The sequence below is a fragment of the Cucumis melo genome, chromosome 8, assembly GCF_025177605.1.
Source record: "Cucumis melo cultivar AY chromosome 8, USDA_Cmelo_AY_1.0, whole genome shotgun sequence".
In the NCBI taxonomy this organism is placed as follows: Eukaryota; Viridiplantae; Streptophyta; class Magnoliopsida; order Cucurbitales; family Cucurbitaceae; genus Cucumis; species Cucumis melo.
The window spans coordinates 14,754,605-14,774,799 of record NC_066864.1 but is presented as its reverse complement, the minus strand read 5'-3'; the positions used below and the strand labels follow the sequence as shown (position 1 = coordinate 14,774,799).

The window sequence follows — 20,195 nt, the reverse complement described above, 5'->3', positions numbered from 1 at the left end:
GGTTAAGAATTATAGGGGGGATGGGATGAAATTTTGAGGAGAGTTGAATTGAAATTTGGAAGGGGGGATTGAATTGAACTTTTCAATGGGGTGGGGGGTTTAATTGGGTGTAGGAAGGGGGGTGAGGTGTTCGAATTGAAAATTTGAGGGGTTAGGGTTGAAAATTTGAGAGAGGTGAAATTGAAAATTTGAAGGGGGGGGGGGGGGGGGAGGGCTATTATTGTTTTAAACATTATGTAATTTGTGGTTGAGATTCGTTTTGGCTATCTTGTAGTTATGGTAGTCTTTAGTTCAATTTTAGTTGTTTATTTCTTAGTAGTTTGAAATCATTTGTTATTGATTTGGGATGGCTATCCTGCAGTTATGGTAGCCTTTTTTGTGCCAACTTAGTTTTGAATTTGTTTGTATTTGTGAGAGTTTGAAGATGTAGGGGTAGGGTAGCTTGTAAAGTAGCGTTGTTGGAAGAAGTGTAGTATGCAAAGATTGAAGTTGTTGGTGGTTAATTAGGTTCTGGTGGCTATCCTACAGTTATGGTAGCATATGTAATTTAAAGTTAGCTTTAGTGAAAAATTTTGGAGATTGTTTATTCAGGGGAGTAAGTTTAGGATGTGAGAGGAGGAATATACTTCTAATCAAACATATTTACGTTTTAGGAGCTTTAACGATGGATAAGGGTTGGATGAAACTTAGGAATAAGTTTTCCATTTAGTATAGAGAGGGAGTGACCCAATTTTCAGATGTTGCCAAGTTTCACGTTGGTGACTACAGACGAATAAGGTGTCCATGCAAGAGATGTATGAACTCAAATTGGAACTCATTAGAGGGTGTAGAACGACATTTACTTACTATTGGAATATCCCCTACTACATAGAATGGATGTATCATGGAGAGTCAATTAGCCTTAGAGGTACATAAAACTTTGATGAAGGAACTAGTAGTAACTCTTTTGATGAAGAAACTAGCAGTAGACATTTTCATGAAGAAGATGATATGTTTGGTATGCTGAATAATTTACAAGCCCCGATTGAACAGGAAGAGGAAACAGAGGAAGGTCATTTGGAGGATGAAATGTCGAGGAATATTGGGGTAGATATAGAATAAGATACAACAAACATATTTCACTTATTGGATGAAACACGTAATGAATTGTATCTCGGTTGTTCTGAATTTTCCTCCTTGAATGTTTTGGTTAAGTTGATGCATGTCAAGGTTCTAATCAGTTAGAGTAACAAGTCCTTTAACATGTTGTTAGAACTCTTAATAGCAGTGTTTTCAATGTGTAGTAGTATTATCTCTAGTTCATTTTATGAAGCCAAACAAAAATTTCGTGACTTGGGCTTGGGATATGAAACCATTCACGAGTGCAAGTACAATTATGTATTGTACTAGAAAGAGTTTTCCAATTTGCAACATTGTCTTACATGTGGCGAGGCTTCGTTCAAGGTTAAATATAATAGAGGAAAAAAATTTCGCATAAGGTATTGCACCACTTTCCGTTGATACCGAGATTACAACACTTGTTTGTCTCGTAGGAAAGTTCTGCTGACATAAGATGACATATGAATAAACAAACAGATAATGTGTTGAGACATTCAGTTAATGTGGAGGGATGAAAGCACTTTGATTGTGAATTTTCTGATTTTGCTGCCGATCCACGGAACGTGCATTTGGGGTTAGCTTCAGATGGGTTTAATCTATTTTATCATATGAGTAACTCGTACAATATATGGTCTATTGTGTTACTTCCTTACAATTTTTCACATTAAAAATGCATGAAAGAGACAAATTTCTTCATGTCATTGCTCATACTCGATCCTAGATCTCCTGGTAGAAAATCCATGTGTATCTTCAACCATTGATTGAGAAACTGAAAGAGTTATGAAATTTTGGGGGGCATACTATGACTCTCTTACCGATCAGTACTTTCAGCTACATGTAGTCTTGTTGTTAATTGATTAATGGCTTTTCGATGTTTGGTGACCTATTAGGGTGGAGTATGAAGGGGTATCAGACATGTCCCATATGCATGAGTGATAGATCATTGTTTGGAATACGAGGTAGAATATCTTTCATGGGACATCGACGTTATCTTTTAGAGAACCACGTGTGTTGTAAAAGTAGGCTACACGATTGAAAGGTATAGCATATGCCTCCTCTAGTGGTGATGAATAGACATGAAATATTGGAATAACTAGATTAGTTAGAATTTCTAGTTATGAGTAAATATCGTTCAGTAAAAGATAACAAAAAAAAACTCTTAATTGGACAAAGAGAAGTATTTTTTTCAAACTTCCTTCCAGTTGAGACTACTATTACGTCACAAACTTGACGTAATGCATATTGAGAAGAATGTTTATGACAATTTGGTTGGTACCTTGTTGAATATCGAAGGGAAAACCAACGATACCATGAATGCTCGATTGGACCTATAAAATCTGAAAATAAGAAAGGATTTACACCTTATAGAAGTTGCTAACTGATTGGTCAAACCACACGCGAGCTATACGTTGACTAACAGCGAGCGAGTTGAGTTTTGCAAGTTTCTGAAATTAATTAAGTTTCTCAATGGATTTGTTTCCAATATATCATGATGTGTAAATGAAAGAGAAGGAAAAATATTAGGTCTCAAAATGCACGATTGTCATATTTTATTACATCGACTGCTATCTATTTGTATTTGAGTATTCTTACTGAAAAACGTGTATACTACTATTACGAAAGTATGTAGTTTTTTTCGTGACTTGTGCGCCAGAACGATAAGAGAGAGTGATTTGGACAAATTGCAAGCAGATATCAGAATCATACTTTGTAAGTCCGGAAAGAATATTTCCACCTGCCTTCTTCAGCGTTATGGTACACCTTGTCGTTCACTTATCATATGAAATCAAGATTACTGGTCCTATTTCTTACAGTTGGATGTATCCCATTGAAAGAAGTCTACGCACTTTGAAACAGTATGTTCGGAACAAAGTATGTCCCGGGGGCTCTTTTGCAAAAGCATATGTAATGAATGAATTAAGCGCCTTTGATTCGCGTTACCTAAGTTGTATTGAGACTTGATTTACTAGAGATGAGCGAAATGATAAAACCATTCCATATGATGAGGTGATTGGTGAGTTTAAAATTTTCAAGCAGAAAGTACGACTATTAGGTGCGTCAAGTCTTCGAACTCTATCACAGGAAGAGAAACACCTATTCCATTAGTACATCTTCAATAATGTAGACGAAATATCAAAGTATCGCAAGTAAACATTTCTCATCTTCATATTTCTTAGGTATAGTTGTTCAGGATTTGTTATACATTGTTGTTACACCAAATTAAACACATAATCATCCTCGTCAAGAAACATTTGAGGCTAATACATCGGCAGACTCAAAACGCTATTGATTTGTACAAAAGACATGAACGGGGATTCCCTGAATGGTTTCGAAATCAAGTATATAGCGTGCACGCATCTGATAGCTAACATGTATGCACTAACGTATTTGCACATGAATGTATATAATCATTGTCATATGGATTTCAGGTTATAAAAGCACGTGAGACCGAAAATCTATCTCACGATTTCTTCTCACTTGTGATGAGACCATCATTTAACGTTCGGTGCTATAATGGACGCATTGTGGGTGGGGTGAGATTTCATGTAAACCCGATATTTTCTTGGTTTAATTTCTTTAAATGTGGAAAAAGAAAAGAAAAGAAAATGGAAATTGAGTGTAAATATATATATATATATATATATATATATATATATATATTTATTTATATATTAAATGGTTTTATTATGTAAATTAAAGAAAAGAAAGGATAAAAGGAAAAAAAACAAAAAAGAGAAGAAAATTTCATTTTTTCTTTTCTTCTTCTTCTTCTCTTCCCTTCACCGCCAAACATTTTGAAGACATTCAACTTCCATTTTTTTTCCTTCTTCAATTTGTAGAGAACACCTAAGAGAGAGTTTGGAAGAATAAGAGGAATTTTACTAGAATTTTGAGGTTGAAGAAGAGAAGGAGAACTCAAGCAAAGTGTATCCATGGCTGAATCTTGGTTCATTCTACACATCACTAGTTTTTAATTCGGTTTGAACTCTTCAAAAGGAATTAAGAGATGAGGTTTACATTTACTGAAAGTTAACTCATTTTCAAACAAATTTTATGAAGAAAGTTGGAGCAAATTCCGATATTCATTGGGTGCTTTTTGATGAAGAAAACAGAGCAATTGGTTTTCACTCGAAATCAGAAGGTCTCTAGTTTTTCTTGTATTTCAGAGTGTACCGGTAGAGTTAGGATCTCTATTTGGTATGGTTGGAAAGCTTATTCAATTTTCTAAAACTTTCATGAAGAAATCATGAACCAAAAACGACTAAAAATCAGTTAAATTATAAAGACAAGTTAAAGGGGTCGTGTGCGCGCGATTCTGGAAGTTGTTCTGTTTCGAGGGTTATCTAAGTTTATTCACAGGGAATCAGATTTATATGTCTTCAGGTAAGTTTTAGAGGACCTCAAAATGAAGAGTTTGATATAAAGAACACTCATTTTGGTTAAGTATTGAGAAAGTTATAGTCATTTTAAGTTTATGCTAGAAATCTGGAAATTTCAGAGAGTTGTTGAAATAGGATTTTATTTCTTAAGCTTTGTTTTCGTGAGCGTCATCTTTGGTGCGACATGTTATGTATATCTTTAGGAAACCAGAATGTTTAGAGATCTAATACTCGGTTGGGTTGTTGGCAGGCCGAGAAGAATTAAACTGAGCTTATAGACCAAGGATCTAGCCCAAGACGGTGAGTGACAAAACCAACTTTGAAATATTTTCCATAACTGTTATTATGATTGAATGCGATAAATGTTTACTTACGAAGCTATGAAAGGTATTTGAATTTCATGACTATTTTCAAGTATACATTTGGAGACTAGATTTCTTAAAGAAATTTATGCTAGCTCATAGATATTAAATGTTTGGAACGTATTTAAACCACAATGTTTTAATCAAAGCATGAATTAGTAAGAAGTTTTGTTTTAAGAACTACAATTTTCCACGAAAGAGCTGAGTAAAGTTCGAGCTTTGTGTAAAATTTATAAACAGGCATGTTTTAATATTTTAGATGATTTATGAAATTTTCATTAACTACATGACTGAGATTTTGAGCCTGAGGCTAGAGATTACCGTGTGCACACTGATTAGATTCCGTTGTTGACGTTGAGTGTACACCGTAACAACGATGCTGTCGTGAGTGCTGGGCGGGCCCCACTACGACAAAGACGATGGGAGTGCTAGGTGTCACAATCGTAACTTCTCAACACGATTGTGCGGCACTTGTTTAGCTCGATCAACAAGTCAGCCGTTCAAAATTCGGAATCTGCGGACAAACTCGCGGTATGATGTAGCCTCCCTCCTCGTTCTTGAGAAAATGTTTTTATAAAACGGGAAAGAGAAATTAAATAGTTAAAAACATCATAAAGAAAGCATTGAAGACTGTCAATTGCAAAGAAAATAGCTTAACTTGCAAAGAGTGCGACATGGCTTGGGCGGGGGTCGGACTAGTCATGTACCCCCTATAGTACATATTGAGAATTTTGGCTTTGGCAGGCTTGCATATGAAAAAGCGGAAATGTCACACTATGACTCGGCGACCCCTAAACGAAAGAATTAACCTAAACTACTTTCAAGACATAAAGATAAAGTGATTTGGGGGTATTCGGGCATACGACCAACGGTAAATAATACGTTGGACAATTATGCCTCTGACACTGGGCGAGCCCCACTACATCGTAGAGCTTGTAAACGTTGTTGTACTGGGTGTACCCTACACAACGTAGATTTTTCATGTTAGTTAAAATTCTTCGATATACTTGATATGCCTTGCTAGATTTCAATGATGAACATGCTGAGTATTTAAGGAAGCTATTCTTACTACTACACGTTTACATTTACGACTTGTATAAACAAATTTATATGTGTAATGTTTTCACGTGTTCTTATCTTTAAATTCATAGTTTTAAACTGAGTCACTCACTGAGCTTCATAGCTCACCCTTTCCAAAATGTTTTACTCATTTTCCAGGTAGAGATCGAGTTCCCGGTGCCTGATAGACTGCCTTAGTCTGCTGAAGCTCCGTTATCGATTGCCAGTACGTGTTTCGAGTTGGGCATAGAGTCTGTTGTGTTATGATGTATATACACCCTTGTATGTTATAGATACTCCACAGTTTGTATAAGCTTTAGGAGTTGTAGTTGTGTAAATTTTGTTGGTTATATTTTGATTAAGGTGTCTTTAGGTTTACCCGTGAAATCAGTAAATTTTGAGGTACACTTCATGTATGTGTTTGACTAGCCTAGGACCCGCTGTGTTTTGTTGCATGTATAATAGTTTATATACTAGATTGGCAAGTTCATCACATGAAAGTTTTAATCAGAGTCGACAGATATAGGTACAGAAAAGCGTTGTTCGTCGGTTTCATGCCATCTTTCAGTCTAAGGTAGCAGGTAGTCCGAGAGGGGGTGTGACATTTCACATGTCAAAATGTGATTCCTAGCGCACTACACAAAACATTAAAGTGATGGTAATTGGTGAAAGCAATGCAAGTGGAAGTGGCGAAAATAATTTCTACTGTGTTCTAGACGAAGTTTAATATTTAATGGAATGAAGTGTTTGGCTATTTAAGTCTTGGTGGTATGACACCGACGTCAACAAAAGTCAAAGGACATATGTGGAATTAGGGTACAAAGCTATCAACACGTCTCGTTTTTTGTTTGTCGAGGAATCGGTAATTCTTGCGATGTAAGCACATCAAGTATTTTTGTAACGGCCCAACTCCTTATATTGAGTCGAAGTCATTACTAAATATAGAACAAGCGGTTTAAGTCGTCAAAATTATTAAAAACGCATAAGGTTTGAGAAATTTTATTTATGAAATTTAAACAAGGAAGTTATGCAAAAAGGTGTAATGCATTCTAAAGTCCTACTCGGGCCCTATCTACATAAAAAGATGATAAGTGATGAAAAGTACTCAAACTCAAGAACGAAAGTCTAAAATAAGGATAAGCGGAAGCAGTAGTCCCTATGGCCCTCCACGGTCACTTCGGGTCGCTCGCCAGCTTGCCTTTGCCCTTGTCTCGTCCTCTACCTGAAAACATGAAATGAAGAGAGTGAGTATAAAATACTCAGTAAGGGACCCACTACTAGTCCCACTAGGTGCCTGTTAACTTCCTGTCAGAGTCCTGTAACTGGTATCCAATCTCTGGCACGTTCCCGAACACGTGCAACATGCGCTCCCGTAGGAACGTAACTGGCTGCTCTTTCTCAGATCGAAGCGGCGCGACGAGTTCCGGCTGCAGACATGGCGGGCGTGCGTAGCTAATCCTCGGCGTGGAGCGGTGTCGTCTCATAGGGTTTCCGAGGACACACATCAGCAGTGTGCCCCGGCTGTCTGCATTTGAAGCAGACTCCACTTCCAGCCAAGCAACGACCTCCGTGGACTCTCCCACAGGTAGTACAAGCGGGTAGCTCTCTCAGAGTCCTCCCGGCTGCTGCAAGCTCCCGTCGGTGTCTCTGAAAGACACCTCCTGACCTCAGTGTTCACTGCGGTACTACGTCAGGCTGCGTCTCCACCTTTCTCTTCTGTCCCAAGGCTGACCCTCTGCCGGCAGCCTTAATCGAATCGGCTCTCTCAGGCAGGCTCAAATCCAGTGCTATACGTAGTGCATCAGCATGCGTGGCTGGCCGGAGAGCTCTGACAATGCCCTGAAGGTCTAGCCTGAGTCCTCTAACGAATTTCTCCGTCCTGGCAGCCTCATCCCTTACCATATCGGGAGCAAAGCGGGACAGCATATCGAACTCGGCGTCGTACTGCTCCACCGTCATGTCGCCTTGCTCCAAGTTTAGGAACTCTTGCAGCTTGGCGTGCTTCACATTGGCAAAGAAGAACTTAGCATAGAAGTTCTCCTTGAACTGCTCCCAAGTTATCTTGCTGACATCGCCCCCCAGCATTCTCTCAGCGGTTTCCCACCAGGCAGTACCCCTATCCTCCAAGAAGAAGACTGCACACTGCACCTTCTGGTCTTCTGGGCACTTCATGTACCGGAAGATAGTCTCTATGGATGTCAACCACATTTGGGCCTTTGTGGGGTTGTCCATGGATACGTCAAAGGTCTTAGGATTATACTTCCTAAAGTCCCGTAAGTGTTTAGCCTCGGCCGACAGTTGAACTGGTACTGGTTGAGCTTCCTCAGGGGCTGGAGGAGCAACGGCCTGGGCCTGAACAGGGGCGGCCTGGTTCTGCTGGGCGGCAAGGAAAGGCGCCAAAGCAGCTTGCAGCATGTTCTGATAACGCTGCTCCATTGCGGCGAGATCCGCCTGGGTGACCGGTGCGTTTGGGTCGACTGCCGGTGCAGCAGGTGGCGCCTCCGGCTGGCCACGACCGGCTCCTCTGCCTCCCCTACCACCTCCTCGGCGTGCACCTCTACGTGGCGGCATTCTCCCTAAAATTCACCAACAAAACTTTTCACCACAAGAACTTAACACCCTATCTCTAGGTCTAGACTATTCAGGCAAAATCGTAATCTTAACATTAGCAAGGCTTTAGACATACCTGGCGAGTGCCGAAGGACCGTATAGCCATAGGGTGAAGTAAAACCAAAACAAAAATGACTTACATCGTAGGTCAGTCTACAGAACCTAAAACACTGTGCTCTGATACCAACTGTAACGGCCCAACTCCTTATACTGAGTCGAAGTCATTACTAAATATAGAACAAGCGGTTTAAGTCGTCAAAATTATTAAAAACGCATAAGGTTTGAGAAATTTTATTTATGAAATTTAAACAAGGAAGTTATGCAAAAAGGTGTAATGCATTCTAAAGTCCTACTCGGGCCCTATCTACATAAAAAGATGATAAGTGATGAAAAGTACTCAAACTCAAGAACGAAAGTCTAAAATAAGGATAAGCGGAAGCAGTAGTCCCTATGGCCCTCCACGGTCACTTCGGGTCGCTCGCCAGCTTGCCTTTGCCCTTGTCTCGTCCTCTACCTGAAAACATGAAATGAAGAGAGTGAGTATAAAATACTCAGTAAGGGACCCACTACTAGTCCCACTAGGTGCCTGTTAACTTCCTGTCAGAGTCCTGTAACTGGTATCCAATCTCTGGCACGTTCCCGAACACGTGCAACATGCGCTCCCGTAGGAACGTAACTCTGGTCTTCGGTGCCCCGGGGGACACCTAGGACAGTCGGGATGCGAGGACCCCGTCGAGTCACTCGAGTCATATCTATATCCATGCTAGACTGGTGTCCCGTCGGACCACACAGTCCTCAATAGGTGGTGATCCCGAAGGACACCCATGCAGGTACGACTCTAACAGATTAAGCTAACAGGTACCCTAGTCGCAGTATACATACACATGGCATCAGCATATAACACATCAGATAAATCATCATTACACTCTCCGTCTCGACATCCGTCGTATAGCCATAACAGCTCTCGCCACACATAACAGGCTATAGTATAACCATATCATCATTTGCATCATACTAACATTGATTTCAGGCATCGTACTGTCTAATCCTCGACATGCAAAATTGAAGTATACGTAGTCTCATAGTTCTAAACATGGAGCTAGTAGTAGAATCTCTTACCTGGAGATTTACTTGACGAGTCCTACCGCGAGGCAGTATGCTTTCCAAGCGACGAGGTCCTAACTGTGTAATATGCCAAAATTCGTAATTAGGTCACCAACGACTAACGGTTCAAGACTCGTTTGAAATGACTTACCCTAGAAAGAGGTTGCGGTGCTCAAGCCCCTACTGAAGAAATCCCCCGCTGCAGCAGTTACTTGGTCCAAGACGTCCCTTAAGGAGAAATAATCTAATTTAATTCCAAATTAAATCATTTAGTGCCCAAAAATATTGAATCTTACTGGATAATGCCAAAATAGTTGATTTAATTACCAAAAATTAGGTGGAAGGGGCCAAATTAGGCTTGGCGGCTCGGCTGGAAGGAGAACAGGGATCGGCTCGGCTCGGCTTGGCGCAAGGATCTTGCGCGTGCGGCTCGGCTCGCGACAGCAAGGAGGCGCGGCTCGGCTTGCAGTGCAGGCGGCGCGGCGCGGCGTGCACGCGGGGAGAGCTGGGCACGTGTGGGCACGGACGCGGGTTCGGTTTCGGGTTCGGGCGAGCGGGCGTGGAGCGGTTCCGGGTTCGGGTTCGACGGCTGGAGGCGCGCGAGGCTTAGCTGCTGGATTTCAGTTGGCGCGACGGCTGGCTGACGAACGTTCCGGCTGCGCTGCGTCGGATCTAAGCGGCGCGACGTGGCTGGGCGTGTGAACGACGGCGTTGCGGACACGGCTGGCTGACGAATCGGCTGCGGCTCCTCAGCGTGGATCGGAGCGACGCGACGCGGCTGGCTGCTCTTTCTCAGATCGAAGCGGCGCGGCGAGTTCCGGCTGCAGACACGGCGGGCGTGCGTAGCTAATCCTCGGCGTGCGGTGGCTTAACTCGGTTTGCAGTCTCCGGCGCGGCTGGGCGTGTGGCGTGGGTCGGCGGCTAGGGTTTCAAGGAGGATTTTAATTGCTCTTTTTTTTTTGTTTTTCTTATGCACGTCCCGAGGCTGCTTTAAAGAGAAAAAAAATTATCTTTTTTTTTTTCTTTCCATTCCCTTTAATTAATTTGAAAACAACCACCTCCTATGTCTCCAAATCTTTTGAAATTTACCTTATTAACCCCAACTAGTCCCCACATTTCTCCCTTAACCAACCAACATTAGTTTAATAAAACTTCCCTAATTATTTCCAATAAAAAAATACTTATTATCTTAAACAAAATAAGGATTCCCAACCTTAATTACTCGAGAAAATCAAAATGGTACGGTTCTTCCAATAAATTTAAAATTCCCATAACCACACTTAATATTAATGACAATGGACAAAACAAAAAGAAATATCGAATTTGTTGGGCGTTACAATTTTACCTAGATGACCCAAAAAATGGTAGTAATTGAAAAGTTGTTAAAGTGGTCCAGAATAAGCATATATGGGACGTGCCCAAAGTGGACGATCTTGAGAATTAGCAACTGAATATACTCGAAAATCATTGTCGGCCATCAAATGGATGAACACATTGAGGAGGACACCCTGTGCAGGACTGATGTTGATGCTACAATCATTGAAAGATTGGTTATGCGTCATGTCGTCAACGACTTCATGGACAATGAGGATGAACAATTGTCACATCAAAATGGAACAAGCGACAACGAATGATAGTGACGAACCACATACCCACATATTTATTTAGTTTATATTACAAATCTGATTATGAATATTTATTTTCTATGTCCACAGGTACTATGTCGTCATTCTCGAGCGATTTCGATGAGACAACTGTGATGTTCCTCAAGTTTATCGAGGATCTAAATAGCCCTACTGGAGAATCGCCATTGGTGGATGACAATTTAGGTGAGTTTAATGGTATGTTAACTCATAATTATTTAAACTTATATCTCACATTAACTTGTTATTTTAATTTATTCAGCATAAACTACTCAACCATCTCCGACTCTTAGGAGACGTGCACAGTCTCGACTTCTGGAGTTGGAGCATTACATTCACACCAATGGAAGGATTCCGATGTTCATAGCCCCTAGCGCGAAAAAGCCTATTTTGCCACACACTATTTGGTTCAACCAGGCGATTGGTGTGTGTGTAAGGAAGACATTTTCAGTCCACTACCTTAGGTGGGCAGATGTAGGAAGAGAAATGCATCAAAGTTGTCCAGGGCGATCTACAGGTACGTCCAATACACAATTCTATTTTCATTTGAAACATATTTAAGTTAACGAAGCTAATGTGTTGTTTTCTATAATGTGTAGCATTTTTTGTGCTTGATTTCAGGGCGATCTACAGGTACGTCCAATACACTATGGATGCAACCTACTTTGTAGTTAGTACAAACGATGTGATCTTGAATCGTTCATAAAGTGACATGGAAGTGGGGGCATCCTATGTAAAGAGTTTGCATAAGATTGGAAATAAGAAATAGTCATTTTTTAGTTATAAAACCGTTGACTATATAAACTGACTATTTCGATTATAATAACCTAGGTAACTTAATCTTAATCTTGAGCTAACTATGAACTTTTGTTCACATGGACTTATCCTTAGATTTGTATAGGTGAGGGCAGCTCAACAGCGCTGGCCCAATAAGCTTCCCATTTCAAGGGTAAGATCGAGTGGATAGCTAGGGACATAGGGTGCCTTAAGGACTGAATCTAAGTCTCGAACAAGGGGTCTCACCCTACCCGTTTTTGGGTTAGTAGACAGATTGTTGCCTTAAGGACTGAATCTAAGTCTTGAACAAGGGGCCTCACCCTCTCATTGGCTCGAGATGGATTTGGTTTACAGGTTGGACCTAAAACCAATTGTTCAATAGTGGATCAGTGGGACTTAAGGAACAAGATGTAGTCTTGGGGGTAAAACGATTTTTTGATCCAATCGAGGTTACGAGCAACCTGTGAAGGATTAACTTACTGATCATGGTTATATCAAATGGACACAAATATATCTATAATGAGGGGAGTGCAACTACAAGACTTTAGTGGAATGATCCGTTAGTTAACGAATGTTGATTAACTTAGTCTAAAAGAGTTTAGCTAGTTAATCTCCAATCATTGGAGCCCATGACCTGGTCCATTAGGTTCCCCTGTTAGCTCCTATGGATTTAACTTAGAACAATTTTTTGAAATAATTCGAACTGTTCGAATTAGGTAAAGAGAGAGAAACTGACATGTATGTATGATATAGTCGTAGGTTATAGCTTTAAGATAGAGTTTTATGTTTAAATGTGATTTAAATATTAAAAATATGAATACGGATTCATATTCGGAAGCTCGAAATTGATGGAAATGGTCAAAGTTGTAAAAAGTCAAAATGTTGATTTTTTATTTTGAAAAGTCAAACTTTGACCAACTTTATATTCAAATGTGATTTGAATTTCAAAAAAATAAATGCGGATTCATGCTCGGGAGGTCAGAATTAGTCAAAATGGATAAAATGGTAAAAAGTCAAAATGTTGACTTTTGACTAGAAAAGTCAAAGTTTGATTTCGATTAGAAAGGCCAAATGACTATTTTGTCCCTTGACCAAAGTTAGTGGAAAAATCAAACATGGACTAGAGAGAAGTGGAAGCCGTGAAAGTTGTCGCACTTGGAGAGGCATAGTTGGAAAGTGGAAATGATGAAAAAAAAGAAAACAAAAAATCTAAAGAAGAGCGGAGTGGCCGTCCAAAAACAAAAAATCACACAAGAGAAGAAAAAAAGGAGAGATTTTGCAAGTGGTGGCTGTGGATTTTGACTGTGATATTGTTTCATTTTTTTCTTTTAGATTTTGTTATTCTGTTACTAGTTAGTCTCTATTGATTAAGGGATATCATTTCATTTCTAAAAAACCAGATAGATTTTTTATGAAATGAATGTCGTAATTAAGAAGATTAAATAAAATCATTTGAATTAATAAGCCAAAGAACGCAACAAGAGACTTTTTTGGATATAAGAAGCATTATGTAATATGATCCACTACTACAAAACTGGATTTATTTGACGCTTTTTTAACTGTCAAGTATTAATTTACTTTTCAATGTGTCAACTAATCCAGTGTCAAGAATAAAAGAGGTTTATAATTATACTTGACAGTTTTTATGCATCAACTAATCCAATGTCAAAAATAAGAGGGTTTTATTTTTGACAGGTTTTATACATCAAGTGAAATTACACTTGACAGTTTATAGGTATCAAGTATATAAAGTTTGTTCAAATAAAAAAAATTATATTTTAAAATATCCATATATTTTAACGTTCACCTGTTTTGAAGTCTAAATATTAATACACATCAATTAAAAATACTCAAATTTTCCATCAAAGAAATTGCATATGTATATCAACGAACCATATACATGTCTAAGCTACAAGATGAACCTTTTCTTGTTTAATATAAACAAAATATACATGTCTAAGGTACAATCTTTATAAACCAACTTGCTAACTAAAGTATTAGATGCATGAAAACAAAAACTTTCTTCATAAACCAACTTGCTAACTCAAGTATTAAAGCACCATGAGTCGGAGTTTGCGTGGGCGTCGTCGAACAGCAGTGGGTCGTGTCGGATTGTAGTGGATCGTCGTCTGAAGGTCGTGGGTAGCCGTCGAAAAGAGGAAAATCAAATTATAAGCAAATCTGTATATTGAACAATGGCATAGCGAGAAATATCAAAGAAAGGATTAAGTAACAATGTGTACTAATTGCATCAAATAAGAAAATAATTAGATGAATAACCAATAAATTAATATCTTACCGTTCTTTGTCCAGGTGTAATTCGTGAGATTGAAGCTAACTTCAAACTCCTTTCACCTTTACTTGAAATCCAGATCAAGGAAGATTTATCCTAAAAAAAGGAGAAAAAACAATAGGAATAAGCCAAGAAATACTATCAAGTCACTGAACTGAAAAACTGTAACTGTATTCACATACTTAATAAATTTAAATTTAGATCTCTTCATTGCTCCAGGCTCCAAAATTCCATAGAAACATAATGTGTACCAAACACATAAATAATTATCATAATAAGTTGCAAAATGTACTAAACACATGAAAGAGTAATCCAAATGCCATTACCTATGGCCTAAACACAAGAAAGACAAAGATGTACTAAACACAAGAAAGAGAAAGAAAACAGAATAACATTACCTATGGCCATCATTTTACTGACTTCCAAGACAAATATAAGAAACTAAACATCTATAATCTGAATGGAAAAGCTCAAGATTTTCCCAAGTTAGCCATGGAAATTCTTGAAAGTAGCCACAACAAAACGAGTAATCCAATGCCACCATGAAAAGAATAAAGATATTCATCAACTATAACATTAAGAGGGTGTCAGGATTCTTCTTTCCTGCAAGCAGAAAATCCGAACAAGACACAAATATCCCATAAATCACAAAGGTGAACACCCTTGTGTTATATGTTCATCAGCTATAACATCAAGAGGATGAACACCCTTCAACAAAAATAAACTAACTGTATTTTTTATAAGGAAATGATTACAAACAATAGAAATAAAGAACTAGCACTTCTCAGCGCATTCTACAGGGGTCTTTAAAGAGGGCAATCAAAGGGGCAAAACAAGGGAAACTCGACCTCAAATGCAAAAACATGAACGTCCAACTTTTTTCCAAAACATTCAGAAATAGTTCCAATCAAAAGTTTGTTCTACCACTTAACCTTCCATGTGCTATAAACAGCAAACACACAGCAAAAATGATGAGAGAATATGGAAGAAATCAATAATTAAAATGAAATGTTTGCTTACTATGTTTATGCATTAAAGGAAAGGGGTACTGGGAATCTGGGAGAAAAAAATTAACCTGTCAAAATATTTGAGTCATGCTATCCTCTAAAACTTTCATCATGTAATCATTAAAACTTCTAACATTGTCCTTCTGTGCCTCCTGTATGGCTGACATCATTGCCATTTCATAGACCTAAGATGAATGCAAAAAAGAAAAAAAAAAGCACAAAGATCAAACATATGAACATTAATGATTGTCCTGAATAACATGTGAAAAAAGCATCATAAAAATTTGAATTTTTTCCATAATACTATTAACAGAATTGCCTAGCTATAAAATGAATAGCACAACACAAAAACTAAGCAGATCAGTTTTTAAGACCATATATTCTAAAATTAAGAAAAAAAGATACATGATTTTTTTTTTTTACTCCAAATTACAATCTTCATCAGAAATTTATTTAGAGAAAAGCAGTAAAGGTGTTTCTTAGAACTCAAAGACACAGTTGTGCAACCTACCAAACAAACAAATTTTGTTCAAGTGTTTCTATGAAGCATTTAAAAAAAAACAGGAGACTTGTATTGTTCCTGTCACAATCATACAAAAAAACAACTTTGAAGTATTTATATGAATAATAAATTCATTTTGAAGCGTTCCTCTTGGCTGTTTTACAACTTTCGAATCCAAGTAAATGCAAGACAACGTAGAAGATTACAACATCAAACAAATAAATTCATGAAACCAAATCATTTGACAATTTGCCTCACTAAAAAAAAAAAGATTACAACACTATCCATCAAATCAAAATGTAAAACTAAATGGGTACAAGGCTGTTGAATGAATAAACCAGAAGTTCATTCCTAAACCTGTAAAATTCAATTATATCCATTGTGTTGCTCCTATTATCTGTACCATCCAATGAGCATTCATTCATTGAGTCGAAAATCTAAAACAGCAAACACTAGAGACAGTTTACGATTCTCCAATGAATTAAAACATCAAGGAACACTACTCTTATCGACTCGACAACTTAAGGGAAAGAGATAAATAGAGGGCAAAAGATAGAGAGAACTTCGTCCTGACCAAACGAAAGAATTCACCAAACTGTTGTAAGTAGAACGATGTGCGACGAACCTGGGAACGGCGGCGGACAAACTTGTTGCAAGTTGAAACAGTGCGTGACAAATTTATGAACTACGATAGACGAACACAACTTTCCTTGAGCGGCAGACGAACGCAACAAATCTTCAGCGGAGGACGAACGTAACCAACGAACCTATTACAAGCAGAGACAGTGCGCGACGAATTTCTGAACTATGGCGGACGAACACAACTTTCCTTGAGCGGCCGATGAACCTAACAAGTCTTCAATGGCGGACGAACGCAACCAATCTTCAGCGGCGACTTGCAATGAATGAGGGCTTGCGAGCAGACGGAAGAGAAGATCGTGAATCTGTGCGGAATTGGATGGTAGAAACAGAAGGCAAAGGCAATGTAGAAGTAGAAACGGTGATGAGAAAACGATATTGGAAGAAATGTAGAAGAAAAGAGGAGGAAAGTTTGGATATTTGGGGGTTTGAATGAAGAAATAGAAGAAAGGGTTGTGGTTAGGGTTTTGAGCTCCAGGAAGCGAACATGCCCACAGAGATGAAATCGTTCCGTGGTCGTTGGACGCCGTCTGCGGGAGAATCGTGAACCCTAATAAACATATTCGAATAGGAATATGGGGGAAGTTAGGGTTTTTTTAATAAAATTTGGGGGAAAGGAGAAAATTTGGGAAACTAAAATTAAAGGGGGAAAAATTTAATTGAAATATTGAAAGTTATATATTACTTGTAACCTGTAAGTATTTAAAACAAAAAAACAAAATTTATGAGTTATTTCACTCTTTCTTATTTTTGACGTTTTTTTATGTTACTTGACACTTTTTATTAAAAGCATCGAGTATATCAATTATAAAAACGTCAAGTATATCAATTATAAAAAGGTCAAGTAAACTCAGTTTTGTAGTAGTGATCTCAGGCTAAGATTGGCTGAGATGCTCCAAAACTAAAGAAAATAAGCGCTATGTAATATGCTCTCGGGCTAAGGTTGCCTCGGGATGTCTCGAGCTAAAGAACATAAGCATTATTAATATGATCTCGGGCTAAGGTTGCACAAGATGCCCCCGAGTTTAAAAACAGAAGCAATTATGACAATGATCTCCAACCAAAGTTGCACCGAAATGTCCCCAAGTTTAAAAACGGAAGCAATTATGTCATTGATCTCGAGCCAATCTCGGCCAGGATCAACCCCAAGAGAGAGATTGATGTGATTGGTAGAAAAGAGATAAAGAATTAATTGAAGAAAGAGAATGGAAATAGGAAAAAAATATATTTATTATATATATTTTGCGAGAGGTGATAACTTGTAGAAATACAAGTTATTGTAGCCTTTTATGTAAAATAATGAAGCCTTATCGCATAAGATTGGAAGAAAACGCAGGAAAAAGTAGAAGAATTGATTAAATTGTGTATCGCAGACTGCAAAAGAACTTTCTCTATTTTATCGTGTTTTACTTGTCGCAGGATTTTAGTGTAATGCCCCAAAAAATTAAAATAATTTATTTTTTTAAACAATTTAAACAATTTATTTTTTTAATTCTATCATTTAATTTGGTTACACAATCGTTTAGATTTGGTTATAAACGGTTTTTTTTTTCAAAATTTGGTACACAATCGTTTAGATTTGGCTAAATGAATTTTTTCAAGATTCTTTTGGTATATGATCGTTTAGATTTGTTTACGCGATCGTTTATTTTTCAAGATTCTTTTGGTACATGATCGTTTAGATTTGTTTACACGATTATTTTTTTATACAATTGTTTAGATTTGACTACCCTAATCTAAACAATTTTTTTCAAAATTCTTTATAAATGATCACTATTTTTTATACACGATCATTTAAATTTCGCTACCGAAATCTAAACAACGTTTTTTTTTCAAGTCTACATGATCTTAACAACCAAATAAAAGTTTGAAAAAAAATAGATCTTTTATATTTGATATAAAATCTTGAACCAAATAACAATTCAGAAAAAAAAAAAAAAAGAGAAAAGAAGAAAGACAATGGAAATAAATCGTAGCAGAGAGGTTGGGAAAAAAATAGAAAAATAAGAAGATGAAAAGAAATTGCAGCGAAGAGGAGAAGAAAGATGAAAGGGCAAACTTGGAATATTTAAAAAATGGCTAACTTCATGGGCTTTGTTACATGGATCGTAAATATTTTACTAGTTTGTTGTATTTATGAAAATTTTGCCTACTTATTTTAGTTTTGTTTAATTAGGTTTAATTTATTGGGCTTTATTTTGAAGATTAATTGGTTTTTCTTTAGAAATTGGAATTAATTAAATAGTTTAGGTGTTATTTAATTAAAGAGAGGAGATTTTTGTAGAGATTTGAAAACTTTTTAGAACACGTATACATATAATTATGATGGAAAAGGAAAAGATAATTATATTTGTTAAAATATAATTAGTTAAGGTAAAGATATTGTATTTTGGAAAGAAGAAGATAAAGATAAATTATTGATTTGATGGGAAACTAATTTGAGAGAGAGAAATTTTGAATTTATTGAATTGGATGAGAGATTTAAATAAAGAGAGAGAAATTTTGATTTATTTGGAAAAAGAAGTAAAAGGAAAAGAGAGGGAAAAGAAATATATTATTGTAATATCATTATTATTAATTTTATTTAAACCCTCATCGTTCTACGTGCCAACTATTCATCTTCTTCCCTTCTCCAAACCCTAGAGTCGCCAGCCACCTTACTCCGCTGTCGAAGCCAATCGTCTGCTACGTTGTCGATCGGTTGCATCTCTTTCTTGAAGCACTTCGTTCCGTCAAGCCTTCACGTCACAAGTTTCGTCCACTTTATTCTCCGTTGCGCATAGCCGCACATCCTTATCGTCATCCAACTGTTAATATTTATTAATGAAGCTATTTGAATTTTTTTCCTTTATTATTTAGGATTTGTCTATTGGAAAGCTTTGATTGTGACAGATGGGGAATAATTTTTCTAATTAATCTCGAGGTAAGAGATTCTACTACTGGACCTCCGAACTGAACTTAAAAGACTGCATGTATTTACGGTTATGCATTGATGGTAGCTAAGATGCATAATGTGATGCCATAAATGATGATTGATATTATGTTGATAATGATGACTGATATCACGTTGATGATGATGACTAATATGTTTATGATGTTTATGATACATGATATATTAATCACATGCTTAAGAAGGTTATGATTAATATTCGTGTCATGTTTATGATGTTTATGATGATGCTACATGCTTTTGAATTGTAGTGTGTCTGTTAAATTTCTTACCACACTTGTTTTGTGATCCTATCTATGAGATCACTCGCATGATTAGGGGTGTTCCTACGAAATCACTCGCACGATTTAGGGGTGTACCTACGGATTATATGCACGGTTAGGAGATAGTTATATGATGTATATGGGGTCACTCACACGACTAGGGGTGTTCCGATGGGACCACTTGCACGATAGAGGTATACCTACGTATTACATATATGTTTATGGAGTGTGTACCTGCGATCACTCGCATGACTAGGGGTGTTTCTACGGGATCACTCACACGATTTAGGGATGTCCGTATGGTCTCACTCACCCATGTATGCTCCATTGGGCACACGACATTATGATTATGTTTCTAACGGAAAGTTAACAGATCACCTAGCAAGACCAATAATGGGTCTCTTACTGGGTATACTTATATACTCACTCTTTCTATGTTTAATATTTCAGGCTAAGGTAGAGAACTTGGAAAACTGGCTAGGGACAGAAAGGGATCCATGACATGTCA

The 20,195-nt window shown here is 37.7% G+C and overlaps 2 long non-coding RNA genes across 2 annotated transcripts; one reads left to right on the top strand and one right to left on the bottom strand.

Moving 5' to 3' along the window:
- The first annotated feature begins 4,345 nt into the window (after nt 1-4,345).
- Nucleotides 4,346-6,529, top strand: LOC127150648 (uncharacterized). Its single transcript, XR_007823247.1, has 3 exons — nt 4,346-4,482; nt 4,729-4,778; nt 6,059-6,529. It is a non-coding gene; the product is annotated as an uncharacterized LOC127150648 (long non-coding RNA).
- A 7,359-nt stretch (nt 6,530-13,888) lies between these two features.
- LOC103499557 (uncharacterized) lies at nt 13,889-17,104 on the bottom strand. The gene is made up of 4 exons (XR_539884.3): nt 16,461-17,104; nt 15,402-15,518; nt 14,333-14,422; nt 13,889-14,214 (listed from the first exon to the last, which is right to left on the bottom strand). It is a non-coding gene; the product is annotated as an uncharacterized LOC103499557 (long non-coding RNA).
- Nucleotides 17,105-20,195: the final 3,091 nt, after the last annotated feature.